We start from the raw sequence: 13,938 nt of genomic DNA, 5'->3' as shown, positions 1-13,938 counted from the left end.
TCAATTTTATATGTTAATATATACGTAGTTGTTTGGTTCTTAAACTAGCTCCAACATTAGACTGTAACGTTAAACGGATAAAACTCCTGCATAATTGGAAAAATAATTCCTAAATACACTAGGATGGAGTATAATGTACGCTATTCTGGTCTTGCATATATATGCCTTCGTATTCATCTCACCATACCATTTACCAAACCCGGTCCTCCTGTGACGTGAAACTATTTTCCCGAGGCTTTGTATTTCGTAACACCATAGCTGCTATTGTCCTATTTTGGTAACTCTTATTCACTAGACATACTATGTTTATTTCAGACTTTGAGGGGAGTAATAATTTGTGTCTTAAAGGAAAATTGGCTTCATTCTTTAATATTGACATAATGTGATGAATCTACCATCAAAACGTTTTCTTCCCAAAGAAACGTAAGTGTTCTTGTACATTGTTTCTTCATATCCTTACACCATCGCTACTGAATAGATTTGCTACATCTAAAAATAAACTAATGGCGACATTGTCCAGTGGGAATTTCTTTTGGTATACTAATTTGAAAACAAAATCGGAAAATATCCTTTCTATGGTCAGTTTCATAAACATTATTTAAGACATATGTATAGACGCTCACACAATGCATGCAGATCAGTGTCACATGATCATTATGAAATCGCAGTGATGTTAAACCAACAGAAGTCTGGCCATAATAAAAAACGCAGTGGTGTTAAATCTGCGAAAGACTGGTCATCGTGCAAACGCCCATGCAGTGGTGTTATACCTGCAGAAGGTTGGCCATCGCCACAACTCCGTTAATTTGAAGATATTTGACCATCGTGATGTTAAATCTACAGAAGCCTCGTCATTGTGAAAATAGTGGTATTAAATCTGCAGAAGGCTGGCCAGCACGAAAACTAAGTTAAATTTGCCAAATATCGATCATCAGGAAAACGCAGCGGTGTTAAATATGCAGAAGGCTGGCCAGCAGGAAAACGCAGTGGTGTTTTTTCTGCAGAATGTTGGTCATCGCGAAAATGCAGTTACATTGGCAGAATGTTGACCATCATGAAAACGCAGTTACATCTGCAGAAGGTTGACCATATCGAAAACGCAGTGGTGTTAAATCTGAAGAAGCCTGGTCATCATCAAAACGCCGTGGTGTTAAATGTACAGAAGGCTGGCCATCGTGAAAACACAAAGGTGTTAAATCTGCAGAAGGATGACCATCATGAAAACTCATTTAAATTTGAAGATGGTTGATCATCATAATATCGCAGTGATGTTAAATCTGAAAAAGGATGGCCATCAAAAAAACGCAGTGGTGTTAAATCTAAAAAAAGACTGGCTATCATGAAAACGCTGTTGAATCTGAAGTAGGTTGGCCATCACGAAAGTTCATTAAAATCAGCTGAAGGTTGGTCATCGTGTAAACGCATTTGTGTAATATCTGCAGAAGGCTGGTCATCGCGAAATCGAAGTGGTATTATATCTGAAGAACGTTGGCCATCACGAAAAGCAGCTAAATCTGCAGACGTTTGGCCATCATGAAAACGCAGTTCAATCTGAAGAAGGTTGGCTATTATGAAAACGCAGTGGTGTTAGATCTGATGGTGGCTGGCTATCATGAAAATACAACGGTGTTAAATCTGAAAAGGCTGGTGATCCTGAAAATGCATTTCTGTTAAATCTGAAGAATGTTGGCCATCATGAAAATACAGTAGTGTTAAATCTGAAGAATGTTGGCCATCATGAAAACTCAGTGGTGTTAAATCTGAAGAATGTTGGCCATCATGAAAATACAGTAGTGTTAAATCTGAAGAATGTTGGCCATCATGAAAATACAGTAGTGTTAAATCTGAAGAATGTTGGCCATCATGAAAATTCAGTGGTGTTAAATCTGAAGAATGTTGGCCATCATGAAAATACAGTAGTGTTAAATCTGACGAAGGATGGTCATCATGAAATTACAGTGGTGTTAAATCTGAAGAATGTTGGCCATCATGAAAATACAGTAGTGTTAAATCTGAAGAATGTTGGCCATCATGAAAAGTCAGTGGTGTTAAATCTGACGAAGGATGGCAATCATGAAAACATAGTGGTGTTAAGTCTGACGAAGGCTGGCAATCATGAAAACACAGTGGTGTTAAATCTGACGAAGGATGGCAATCATGAAAACAAAGCATAATCTGCAGAAAGTGGATTCTTTAACTGAATTAGTCTGGGAAACTTGGTACCTGAATGTAGATCAACTTTTGGTGATCTTGTCCATTTTTTTTTCTGCCCTTAATATTTGCGGTATAAAAGTAATTTTGAATATTGACTAATTGATGATGATTTTTTTCCGAAATTGGTTCTTCGGTGGAGATTTATAATAAGTTTTGATAACTTTGTATGTTGACGGCTTTCATCTGGAAAATGTTATACCTAGTTTCATTTTTTCTTTAAATATGCAAATCTGAAAAAGAAAACAGCTAAACATACTTCTGCAAACGTGTGGCTAAATTCTAGTATTTGATAATTCCTCACATAGATAGCCAATCGCAAAAATATCACTCCGTGTTTTTAACTATTTGGTCATAAAATCTAACCCTAGCTGACATAAAATTCATACGAACACGTGCAGACCTTGATGTCTCTACATAAAACCAACATCCTAACCAAATACATTTGAATTGTGTCGTCACAGTATGAGCGGAATTCCTAATATATTTTAAGTAAAGACGCTAAATATTTCACCTTAACTTTGGGGAAAGCGAATGTTCATAAGAGCGCAGGCGCAGATTTTGTCACCATTATAACGAGGAATCCTTTTCCGTCGCATCACAATTTCTAATTTTCTTTATATAGCGTTATCTATGAAAGAAATAATTAAATACAACGGATTTAACCTGCCTTGTTGTTTTATAACTAACAACCTGACATTCCCCTCAATATATTGTTTGTGTATGCAACTGTTTTGTGATTGTGGAGATTCTCTGCGTAGAAAGTGCTGCACCATTTTTTTTTAAATGCGCAAAGCAGTTATGAAAATTCAAACATCATGGAGAAACACAAACAAAAACACTTCTGACGTTAGCATAAACATCATTCCATTCATTACTTCTTTTACGCGTTTTTTAAAATATACTTTCAGCAATCCTTTCTGTGCCCTTCCACTACCCATGCCAGTTTAATGTATTGTTATCAAGCTCTCGCAACCTAGAGGGCTGTTATTTTCATACTCACAGACTATCAGGCTTGATGCTGGTTGTTTGTTTTACACACACACACACACACACAATCACACACAAACACACGTGTTTTTGCCTCAAAATAAACTTTATTTAATCATGCCAAATGTATGTATGTATGTATGTATGTATGTATGTATGTATGTAATATGTATGTATGACATAACTTCTTAAATAGAGATTGCATCATGCTTATCAAAGTCGTGATTATACATTATCTTGATATACGGCAAAATATAAAATTAAAAAATAAAAGAGAAAAGCAGCGCCCACTAACGTATTACAAAATGGAACCTGTAATTTAGTTAACTTGGTATAGATAGGTCTGGTATTCTTTAGTCAGTTGGCTAATACTAGTAACGATTCAAAGAATGGTTCACGCGACACCAATAGTTAAATGAAGTTTTAGATAGTAAAGATGTGGGTTTTTCTTTGGTTTTTATAAATATAGTTGAGACTACTACTGTAATTATTCATACTACGTGCATGAAATACCTAAAGGTAATTGCGAAAAAGTAAATAGCATTAAACGCGCAATGCAAATAGACACACATACATGTGTAACAAGACTTAGACTTTCCCGAATTAATGTTTATACGAGCGATACAGATGTTCACACATTCTTCATGTAAAATAAAAGTGTGTGTGTGTGTGTGTGTTTATATTCCATTCTTATTCATTTTAGTCTGGTTTCTGCGTTTGCGATTCCGCATAAACAAAACCAGATTTCGGTTATCTCTGTGCATGTCAATGAATTGTCGGTTGAAAGGTAGGTTTAAATAATTCGGTCAGCTGTGTACATGACATGTCACTGAACTCTAGTCAGTGGAGAGGTATTTTCTGGATTGATGACGTTGACTTTGACTGTAAAGTGGTAAACATATAGGAATCGGTGTCACCTCTTTCTGAATTTACTTTGAATTGATAAACATGTTTATGTATGTATGTATGTATGTATGTATGTATGTATGTATGTATGTGTGTGTGTGTGTATGTATGTATGTATGTATGTATGTATGTGTATTCGTTAACATTTATTAACCTTCATTTAGGTCAAAAATGCCAAAATACATATTCGTTCAACCCGATCACTTCCATGGCTTTCAGATCTAAAACGTACGCATTCCCATGACATTCCTTATTTATATCATTTTCTGCCTTAAAAGGGAAAAAAACTTTTTTGTCGAAACAATATCATAACCAGGATGCTGTGAAAAGATGTTATTTTATTATCCAATAATGTTAGTACACATTCCATATTGTTAGTACACATTCCTTGTGCCAGGGACATTGTATAACTCAGGGATTGGTAACTCTGAAAGACTGCAAAATGTTATCCATTTCCTTCTGATACTGTGATCATTAGAGCGCTAAGATCAAAGACACACTCGGGGTGAATTTGCTCTCTTTTTGGAAAGCATTCTATGTCTTAAACGTTTCTTAGTTTAAAAGTATGATGTACTACTTTGCTAATATCACTGGACAACAAATTTTTACAAAAGTCATGTTACTGAAATAAAATTAGTCAATTCTTATCAATTTTTATGTGCTGAACACGAATATGACAGTCAAATTGCAAAATTGGCTCTAGTTTTTTTGTAATCTGCAAGAAATTAATGTTTACATAACGAAATGCATTCCAATAGTAAAAGGTCAACTGTAATAGCCTACCTATAAAAAATCAAGTCATTGACTACATCTTAGATTTCTTCGCCTGTCTCTTGTACAGCTGTTCGGGAGCATCTCTGAGGAGTGTCCAGCAGTAGTCAGCCAGCATTGTAGTGGACCATTTTCCCTGGTATCTTTGTTCCATTGTTGCGATATCTTGATGAAAACGTTCGCCGTGTTCATCACTAACAATACCACAGTTGCTAGGAAAGAAATCCAAATGGGAATGAAGGAAGTGAATCTTTAGAGACATATTGCAGCCAAGTTTCTTATACTTCATCAACATGTCTTCTACTAGTTTCTTATAGTTTTCTGCCCTAACATTTCCGAGGAAGTTTGTAGAAACTAGGCGAAAAGCATTCCATGCTTGTTTCGCGTCACCTTCCAGCAAGTTGTTGAACCGGTCATCTTTGAAAAGCTCTCGAATCTGAGGACCCACAAAAACTCCCTCTTTAATCTTTGCTTCGCTGAGTCGAGGGAATTTTTCATGCAGGTATCGGAATGCTGGCAAAGTCCGGTCAATGGCTTTCACGAAGTTTTTCATCAAACCTAGTTTGATGTGAAGGGGTGGTAGCAAGATTTTCTGAGCCTCAACCAGAGCTGGGTGTTGGATATTCTTCTCTCCAATGGCTACATTCTGCCTGTGAGTCCATTCCTTCCTCATGTAGTGCATTTCCCTTGCTCGGCTATCCCACTCGCATAAGAAACACATGTATTTTGTATATCCTTGCTGCAGTCCCATTAAAAGGGCAACTACCTTCAAATCACCACAGAGGTGCCAGCTGTACTTGTTATACTCAATGGAATTCAGTAGCTGCCTTAAGTTATCGTATGTCTCTTTCATGTGGACAGCATACGCTACTGGAATAGATGGAAGAATGTTTCTATTGTGCAAAAGCACAGCCTTGAGACTCAGTTTCGAAGAGTCCACAAATAGTCTCCATTCTTGTGGGTCATGAGTGATTTTTAAAGCATTCATGAGGCCCTCAATATCGGAACAGAATATCAGATTACTTTCCTTTCTGAAGAAAGGCTCCAATTGCTGGTGGCGCTTTCGATATGCAGTAATTGTGACATCTTCTTCTAGAAGATTCCATTGTTGGAGTCTTGATCCTAGCAATTCTGCCTTGTTCTTTGATAAGTCCAAATCACGAATCAGGTCATTTAGTTCTTCCTGTGTTATTCTGTGTGGGGTTGATGATGCACCACAGTGAAAATCTGGATCACTGCATGCTGATGGACCAGGAGAAGAACAGGTCGACTCACCTTTGTCTTCGTCAGATGAATCAAGAGAATATTCTGCTGGAGGTTCTGGAATAGGAAGTCCCTCACCATGTGGAACTGGTCTCAATGCAGACGGAATGTTTGGGTAGACTATTCTCGACTTCTTTCGCTTCGTTATTCCGCCGGAAAGAGGAGGAACCAAGCAGAAGTAACAGTCATTTAGGTGGTTGCTTGGCTCTCTCCACACCATTGGGACTGCAAACGGCATTGATGACCTTTTGCAATTCAACCACTGTGAAAGCTGTGTTGTACATGTAGCACAGCATATATGCGGAGCCCAAGGCTTGTCTTGGTCACCAACCTTGCATCCGAAGTAAAGATGATATGCCTTCTTCACTTGAGAATTGATACTTTTCTTCTGGTTGGCAAATGTCACTTCCCCACAAATATAGCAAAAATTGTCCGCGGTATTAACACACTTTCGAGGCATTACTGTTCTTTATTGTACGTAAATGGATAAAATAATAAGTTTTATGTAACAGTAGCTTGAACTGTCTCGCACAACGTCTAAAATATTTTAAATGCTGAACCTATCTGATTGGGCTTTATATAGTACACTGCTTACGTCAGCTTCAGCAGCCGCCTGGCATTAGTATAATAGGCCTACACATGTATAGTACACTGCTGACGTCAACTTACTTCAGCAGCCGCATGGCATTAGTATTGCATTGCATCAGAAAATGATGCAATCAACTGTGGATGATGTGAGCATGATGGTATTATGCAATGTTACATCATTATTCCGGATGTTGCTGCAGTCCTACTGGAGAAATTTACACAGTGAAACATAGAAAATGAGGTATATGAATATCTTCAAAATGAGAGCCAATACAAATTTTTCACGGTTATATTCGTGTTCGGCACACCAAAATACTACAGATTAGGGCCTTTTCAAGTCAGTAATGATTTCACTGTTGACCAGTGTATTTGTACCATAAATTCACAGTAAGATGTATTCCGATAAATCAACCCAACCCCCCAATCTGTATTGATACTGATGGACGATATGTGGGTCTCATGTGACCTGTTCATTTAAAGGTGCAATTTTGCTGCATGCAAATCTTTCTGGAACAAACATGCGTACACTTTAGACACATACCGGTAATTGGCAACAGCCATATCAAGCGCGAAATTCAAAATGACCATAGGACATGTAGTTGTGCTATTCCAGGTTTATTTACAAGTCACCAAACGTATGATATGCTCCACAAATGTAATATGTAATGTACATGTCACCAAAAGAACTCTACGGCTGACGGTAGCTTCACAGCCGTGAAAAATACCAGTAAGTGTATAAAATGTACACCGATGTGTGCAGCCAAATTTGAATGCAGATAATTGCAGCTTTTAATGAATATGTGTTACCATCCCCTCGACCGAAAATCAACATCATCACGGGTGAAGGGCTGATTTATCGGCCTTTGTAAGATGCAATACTTTGCTAATATTAGTACTATAAACCCCCATCAACTATGTTTCATCGTAACAAAGATAATATCAGTTAAAAGCTCTAGTACTCTTAAGTCTCCTAAGAATTTAAATTGTAAAATGTCAAAATGGGTTCATAAAATAAAATAGCGAAAATAAAATTAGTAGCAATGCAATGTTCAACGCATTGAGAGAGTAATATACATGTAAATCTTATGTATGCATCTTGCATATAAAATGTGTAAAGTGGTTTTAAAAAACACAAAAACCACCATAGTGCAAAGTCTGTAAGAAAATTCAGCATCCATCTTGTCCCTCTATCTTTGTAAAAAAAAAATTAAATTAAATTACATTAAAGCATTCTTACATTTTTTGTCAATAAAATGATCCTTGATTTCTTATCTTAACTATGACATTAGGCACGTACTAGTTTACAAATTATGTACCATAAACGAACTTCTCTGGACTCGGCACCTCTTCAGCATAATAATATACATCTTCGCTAACCACCGTTCCGATGTGAAAACCCTATCTACACCTTGGCGTATCGAGCAGATATTGATGTGCCTCGAGTCTATGCCACCACATCCAATCAAAACTAAGTTGTTCAAATTTGAACACTGTTGCAACATGATCGAGCCAAGGGAGCACACAACATGTATGGACTGATAAATAAGCACTTTTCCAGTGCAGTCCGTGTTTGCACAATACCTTTCACTCAGCTAGACCTGCAATGGCTTCCCTCTGGTATATAGTCATACTTTCGATGTTAAGCTTCCAAAGTATCCTTTTTAGGTCAATTCCCTCCACCATTTGCGGCCGATGTACAATGCAACACGCTTTTGGTTGGTTACCATTACATACGAAGGTAGGCAACTCATGAAATCCAATAGCTGTCGCTAGGACAAAGCACCATTTCAAGGTGTAGATAGGGTTATCGTATCGGAACCTTGGCTAGCGAAGATGATTAATATGTAGAGGGTGGGATATTTGGGATTATTTTCAATTCCCCTATTTGTTATCCTCAGCTTTTATTTCACTCATTAACGCACGGTTTGCAGTGCAAGATGTCTACCTGCATTAAAGGTGCATTTGAATTCCAAAAGTATGATATTTATTTTATGCGACATTTTTCATGAGTAAAGGACATTTTAGTAATAAATCACGTGTTTGGTCCTTGGACGCTTATGACAAAGTTCATTACTTCATTACTTGTTGAATCTCATTTCATGAACACAAAGAGGAAGAAGTAGAAAGCGAAGATCACCAACAACAATAGCAACGTTGTTACAAAGGTCTACACTGCAACAAAAGAGTGGATTAGTAACTTCAAAAACTGTTAAACCCTCTGTATTAATGTGTTTAAAACCGGTAGCAATGAAATGGTTGTATACCTGTAGAAGATTGCATTTGTACATATATGCATGCTCTGTGTGTGTGTGTGTGTGTGTGTGCGCGCGCGCGCGCGTGCGTTTGTCACTGACAATTGCCAAGCTCCACCTGTCAGTCAGTCGTTGAGTATTCTGAATTCAGACTGAATTTGAGTTATTACGTAATCTCAGCCAAAGAACTAATTTTGACGACCCTCTAGACAGCGAAGCAAGAGACCTATGACATGCACAATGTTAGATATTTTCAATCTAATAGAAAAATTAAACCACAAAGTAAAAACTTAATTACGTTGTTATAGTTTGAAAGGAAAACATATTTACTTAGAAAACGCAAGATTTATAAGCAAGTGTTTTTGTATATCCCTTTGTGATCCATCCATAACGTTTAAACGACAGGCGAGTAAAGTGACGACACTAGATCAAAGAACAGATGTGCTGTAAGTTCAGCAAAAGTTTCTCCGAAAAAGTGAATTACCTTCACTCATCATCAGTGAATGGCAATATGATTAAAATCGCGATCTACGACAGAACGGTGATCAGAGAGGTACCGAGAAAATGCAAATTCACGTTGACCTTTGCAATTCCCCAGTATCTTATTTTAGTAGCCATTGAGAAATGATTGCATATAAAAAAAAATTACGATATGTTCTGAATAATGATTTTTGTTTCTTTATTAATGGTAGCTGAACTTTGATTGGTGAATTGGTGAATCAAAATGTTAATGGAACATGACCTTCATCCAATTTACTACTTATAAGTTGATCGTGATTCGAATCGGAATAAAGCAAACTGGGATACCATGATTAGAATTGAAATATAGCAAACTGGGATACCCTGATTTGAATCAGAATATAGCAAACTGGGGTACCGTGATTGAAATGGAAAATAGCTAACTGGGAAATCTTTTATAGAAATCTTTTATAGAAATATGTTATTTACTAGCGTATGCTAATATATAAACCACATGTGTTTCTTTGTAAGACTGTGAACCATCCTAAGATTTTCGAAAGGAACAATTGTTTTCTGTTTGATTTTCACATAATGTTTGTTATTTTCTTTTAAGCTGAAATATTTTCTGTTATCTCAACATAATGAATTAATTTCAACTAATATAATGGATATCATTTGGCATTATGTTGCATTAAATCAAAGCAAGATATTTTTTCTTCAGCAACGAGAAACGGAATTTTTTAATGTAAAAAGTGTCAGGCAGTGCCCCAAAATATTAAACTGGTGTTCCCTAATATAATTGCGATATATTGTGGTACGCATTGTAATATGTTTAGATGTGATGTGATTTTGATTTTTTACGTAGCTTTAACAATTTTTCAGTCATATCGCTACGATGTCTGCAATGTGGCAGTTTATAGTGATGTCTTAGCACTGGGGCATCATGCCGCAGACATGTAGCATGATGTCCCACCCAGTCACATTATCCTGACACCAGGCCGACCAGTCATAACACTAACCTCTTAATGCTGAACGCCAAGCGAGGCAGCTGTTAGTACCATCTTTGTAAGTCTCTGGTATGACGCGGTCGGGGATCGAACCCACGACCTCCCGCATCCGAGGCGGACGCTCTAACCACTAGGCCACCGGAGCGGTGGGATATGTTTAGAAATACCACGGTACAAAATACAGTTACTTATATTCAGTTGATATTGTGACTTCTGATAGACTATACGGTACGTGTCTTTTTGAATATTTACTTTCAGGGCCGTAGAGAGCGATCAGGGACCCTGGGGTAAGAAACACCCGGACCCCTCTTAGGTTTTGTTCTAATAATATTTTTCTTTTATAAAATTAAAAAAGTGTTGTTCGTCCCAGGGCCTCCGTACGAGACCGGGTCCCTGAGTTGCACCCCCCCCCACCCCCCGTCGGCCTTGCTTACTTTGACTTCTTAGAAAATAAATTATTTGTGCTTCTTTTCTGTTATGTTACCAAGTTTAAGACCATATAGTTTTAACAATATCTATCTATCTATCTATCTATCTATCTATCTATCTATCTATCTTTGTGTGTGTGTGTGTGTGTGTGTGTGTGTGTAACCCCATTAAAGATTTACATATGTCAACCCAATTCCCTAATTTATTTTGGGTTTGCTTGTGTTTCACAGATAACATAAATGTCTCCATGCTGTTATCTACTCCCTTGGTGTCTCTTACCATATTATTGCCATCACAGCTCGCATATATCCTGTAATCCAGGGGTGCACAACCTTTTTCGGCCGAGGGCCAGATTGCATTTTCTAAGACCACTCGAAGGCCGCAAACAATAATTTCTTCAATATAATTACTGTTCACGGGTCATATTTCTGTGTTGTTTTAATTTGCTCTGAGGGCCGGACAGAACATGTTCGCGGGCCGGTTGTTGTTCACCACTGCTGTAATCGGTCCATGTTCCAGTGCCATACCACACCAGCATAACACATTACGTTTTCTGAACTCTGCCAGGTGTTTTAAACGGGTTAACAAACGTCACAAAGAGACCCACAACTGACTGAACCCCAACCAGCTGACACTCGAAGTTGTTCCGACAAAATGGACTCTCCAACCGGCTGACAACCGTTCCGATAGGCCCTCCATCGGCTCCCAAATTAGTCTATCTGGGGTGGGGGCAAGATATTCCTTTCATATCTCTCTGAAGAAACAACCAGTCTGTTAGTATTAAGTAAGATTAACCATTGGAATGATTAGTCTGAATTTAAGATTAAACCTAAGAGTTTCATATCTCTCTGAGGAAACAACCAGTCTGTTAGTATTAAGTAAGGTTAACCATTGGAATGATTAGTCTGAATTTAAGATTAAACCTGAGAGAGACAGAGAGAGAGAGAGAGAGAGAGAGACCCACCCACCTAAATTAGCTGTTTCGTTTTTAGGAGTGGGTGGGTGGGTGTTTTTTTTTTTCTTTTTTTATTGTTTCCTTCTTTTTGTTCTGCTTGCGGAAGTGCTTTTGAAAGAAAATAAGATAAATAATGACAGTTTTAAAGGATTCTCTCAGGAAGGTCGGCCAGCCGTAAGAATCCATGCATGCGAGAGACCTGTCAATTTTGCCAGAAAATGTGACTCGCTGAAGCGCAAGCCTCAGGCATTTATCTCCACAGAAATATTTGACAGCATCAAAATGTTTGTAAAACAACAAACACACTATATAGAAGTCAAACATTCATATTAATGTTAAATAATAAAAGACGTACAAATATTTACAAGGTATTCTTTATTTCCGTAAGTTATAACATGATTTAATATCAAACACATTTGTCTTTGAATTTAAATAAATGCTACCCATTGTTTCTTCACTTCCATAAGTATTTTGAATGTGGCATTAAAATGAAAGTATTTTAACAAAAGCCTTTTTGAACAGATTGTCGTAAGGTAATTCAGCATCCTATGTCAAAGTAATTCAGCATCCTGTGTCAAGGTAATCCAGCATCCTATGTCAAAGTAATTCAGCATCCTGTGTCATGGTAATTCAGCATCCTATGTCAAAGTAATTCAGCATCTTGTGTCATGGTAATTCAGCATCCTGTGTCATGGTAATTCAGCATCCTGTGTCATCCTGTGTCATGGTAATTCAGCATCCTGTGTCATGGTAATTCAGCATCCTGTGTCATGGTAATTCAGTATCCTTTGTCAGGGTAATTCAGCATCCTGTGTCAAGGTAATTCAGCATCCTTTGTCAGGGTAATTCAGCATTGTTAGCTTTTCCATAACACACTCTTGCTTATTTAAATGTACAGAATGACCTTACACAGTCTGAACAACAGAAAACATTGAACATAACATTTATTAATGGATGTGCAAAAAATACAAAATTTTCGACGTCATTGCTTTAGTAACCATAAAGATGAAACAATCCAGGATATATTTATTCCAAATGTCAAAGGTATAGAGTTAATCTGTGTCATTCGTGAAGCTTGCTCAAAATAGCCCACCGATTGAGGCTATTTTGTTTTTATCTGCATTTCTGACATTCACTTATTAATGAAGCTATGTACTGATAACAAATACCACACTTAATTTATCATGTATTACATGCCATCTGAAAACTAGTTATCTATGGTTGTAGAAATATTTCAAATATAAATGAAGGGATAATTCAACATATTGTATTTACATGTTTGAAAAAGATGTAAAATTACAAGACAAAAACTTCTTTTTCCTACATGGATAAACAGAAAAGATAAATGAAAAGTTATTAGGGCAGCACCCAATTAAATTAAGTCTACCGAACAAACTATTTTTCTCTTCGGCTTATACTACGTAAATGTAAGAGTAATTATCATTCCTTGTCATATTTTCCAAAATGAATATAAAAAAAACATGACATCAACCACAACTACAACCACTATTACTAAAAAAAAAAACAATTGCATCAACACAGGCACCCACCCACCTACACCCATCACCACCTATAATTAGGTAACTAAGTAGACCTGAGGCAAAATTTAACAATATGGAAAATGTACCACCTGATACCCAAGGCTGTGAAGTCGTCCATTCATTGTTGAATACCGTCCTTCGTTTATTTAGCTCTTTATTTTGGGAAATTACGTTATCTGAATCGCTCAGGTTACAAATTCACCTGGTTGCTGCTATAAATAGCATACGACGTCATCTACCTACACCGGGCACGTACCGCCACATTGCTTTCGGACATCGAGAACAAAATCTGTGTGTACACAGTGCTTACGCTGACATATACCTTGCGAACTATCTTGCCATACTCATATCAGTGTGTACAAAATAACACTCAAAGATAAAGTACTAAAAATGTTTAGTATTTAAAGCAAACAAAGACTTGTTTAGTAGACTTCAAGTCCTCTAATTTGGGGAGAATAATGATTTCTCGACTATGAAGATAACTGTTTTTTTGTTTTTGTTCGGTCTAATAAAACAGTAAATTTCATATTAAAAAAAAATAGCAAACTCTGCTCACTGTCGTAATT

General features: G+C 37.1%; 1 long non-coding RNA gene across 1 annotated transcript; it reads right to left on the bottom strand.

Moving 5' to 3' along the window:
* Positions 1 to 12,187: 12,187 nt before the first annotated feature.
* LOC149801239 (uncharacterized) lies at positions 12,188 to 13,622 on the bottom strand. Its single transcript, XR_016420446.1, has 2 exons — positions 13,462 to 13,622; positions 12,188 to 12,745 (listed from the first exon to the last, which is right to left on the bottom strand). It is a non-coding gene; the product is annotated as an uncharacterized LOC149801239 (long non-coding RNA).
* Between the last annotated feature and the right edge of the window lie 316 nt (positions 13,623 to 13,938).

Source organism: Sinohyriopsis cumingii, chromosome 4 (genome assembly GCF_028554795.1).
Source record: "Sinohyriopsis cumingii isolate HCF-2022 chromosome 4, ASM2855479v2, whole genome shotgun sequence".
Classification (NCBI taxonomy): Eukaryota; Metazoa; Mollusca; class Bivalvia; order Unionida; family Unionidae; genus Sinohyriopsis; species Sinohyriopsis cumingii.
Note: the sequence above shows the minus strand (reverse complement) of the source record. Positions and strands in the feature narration are given on the sequence as shown.